The sequence below is a fragment of the Oncorhynchus clarkii genome, unplaced genomic scaffold, assembly GCF_045791955.1.
Source record: "Oncorhynchus clarkii lewisi isolate Uvic-CL-2024 unplaced genomic scaffold, UVic_Ocla_1.0 unplaced_contig_531_pilon_pilon, whole genome shotgun sequence".
In the NCBI taxonomy this organism is placed as follows: domain Eukaryota; kingdom Metazoa; phylum Chordata; class Actinopteri; order Salmoniformes; family Salmonidae; genus Oncorhynchus; species Oncorhynchus clarkii.
Window position 1 is genome coordinate 793 of NW_027260837.1, and position 2,160 is coordinate 2,952.

Below are 2,160 nucleotides of genomic sequence, written 5' to 3' on the forward strand. Positions count from 1 at the left end.
GGAGTTTGGGAAGGCCCAGGAGTGTTACGAGAGGACCCTGGACTTTGTGACGGATGCCACAGACACACACCCCATCTACCTGCGCCTGGGATCCATCTACCTGCAGGAAGGGGAGGTGAGATGGACAGGGGGTGGGGGTCACACACACCACCTGGGACCTGAGAACAATGTATTTACTACTGGGGAATATTCAGGAGTTGGTAGTTGTTTTGGTGGAAACTGAACAATACATTATTCTAAAAATATTAAAGTTACCCACTGTAATTAACTCCCTGTAATTAAGAGTCCCTAGGAGTGTGTGAGATTCATTGTTTTTGGTCTGTTAGTTTGACTCTGCACCTCGTCCACCAATTAGGTGTGTCTCCAGCTCCTACCTACCGATGTGTGCCAACATGATTGAAATTAACACTTTATGTATTGACACTTAAGTTTCAGAGGGCGAAAACAACTTACCTGCGCGCCTGCAAGAGCTCCCCCTCCTGCCTCACCTGGCTGGGACTAGGGATCGCCTGTTACCGGGTAAAAAATACCATATCTACTCTTCCCAAGCTCCTCTAGAAATGATACCGCTCTTTTTGATTATGTATGAAGGATATATTTGTGTGTATATGCATTTTTATTATTTATTTAACCTTTTATTTAACCAGGCTAGTTAGGAATTAGGAATACATTCTTAATTTGTGTGTGTGTGTGTGCCCACCCACAGCTAGGGGAGCTGACTGAAGCAGAGGATGCACTGACAGAGGCCAACATCCTGAACAACGGGAACGCGGAGGTGTGGGGTTACCTGTCTCTAGTTTGTTTGCAGGTGAGCATCCAGTCCATAGAAATAGAATCCATAAAACAGTCCTCCCCATTCAAGTCAATGATGGCCAGCCAGATTGCCAGAGTTCGAGGTTTCAAACCCTTTCTAAGGATTGTGTTTCTATGATCCAAACCTTATGATGTCACCACCATAGAATTACATATCGAATGAAAGGATCTCTGTTACATCTTGTTATGTGGGACTGAGTGCTATAGTATATACACAGTACAGTGTATATAGTGTGCAGAAGGAGGCCAGAAGAGAATTGGCTCCTTTAGGGCCGTGTACTGGGGTTTTTGACACAAACAAAGAGTTCAGGTGAAATCCATGTGTATTAACCCTGAAGTGTGTGTGGTTGTGTGTTTCAGACGGGCAGAAGACTTGAGGCAGAGCAGTCCTACAAATACGCCCTGCAGGTTGTTCCTCTCTGAATTGTTTCAAAACAATGTTATTGATATGTATATGCATTTAATGAAGTAATTTACTTTTATTTCACAGTTGAACCTACAGAAAGAGGCAGTTCTTCGTGAGATCAAGGCACTCCAAGATCATGTTGGCTTTGGAAATCCATGTTTCTGAAGAACAACTGCCGGTACCATCAATGATTTAGGTTAAAAAACAAAGATGAATTGTAATTCTTGTTGGTAAATACCTAATGGTCTGGAATTAAAGTAAAGAAACCTTGATGATAATGACTAAAGTGAAAGTCACCCATATTGCTTTAGTAAAAGTCTACAAGTATCTGGTTTTAAATGTACTTAAGTATCAAAAGTTTAAGTAAATGCTATAAATCTAATTCCTTATATTAAGCAAACCAGATGGCACAATTCTTAGGACAACCAGGGGCACATCAAGAATCAGACCCCATTCGCGCACAATCACAATAATGTACAGTTGAGTAATGTACAGTTTATAAGCTACTTCCTTCTGCATACAAGTGCATTCGGAAAGTGTTCAGACCCTTTCACTTTTTCCACATTTTGTTACGTTACAGCCTTATTCTAAAATTAATTAAATTATGTACTCCTCTCATTAATATACACACAATACCCCATAATGACAATGTGGGGTATTTTACAATTTTATGTTTGCAAAGAAAAAATAAATAAATACTTATTTACATGTGGGCAAAGTGAAGGGGTCTGAATACTTTTCCGAATGGACTGAACTTAGCGCTTATTGTTCGAATGACCACGGGAGTCGAGCATATACTTTAAGTGGAAAATACAATATCCAAAGCATTCACTGCATAAGTGTAAAGACTATCAGGCATAGCAAACTGCCAAGCCAACCATAAACTACAGTACACTTTTTATTTTACCTTTATTTAACTAGGCAAGGCCGTTAAGAAATTC

At 40.2% G+C, this 2,160-nt stretch overlaps 1 long non-coding RNA gene across 1 annotated transcript; it reads left to right on the plus strand.

Annotated features, from left to right (window-relative positions):
• Nucleotides 1–435: 435 nt before the first annotated feature.
• On the plus strand, nt 436–1,459 carry LOC139401869 (uncharacterized). The gene is made up of 4 exons (XR_011633173.1): nt 436–519; nt 707–808; nt 1,174–1,221; nt 1,304–1,459. It is a non-coding gene; the product is annotated as an uncharacterized lncRNA (long non-coding RNA).
• Nucleotides 1,460–2,160: the final 701 nt, after the last annotated feature.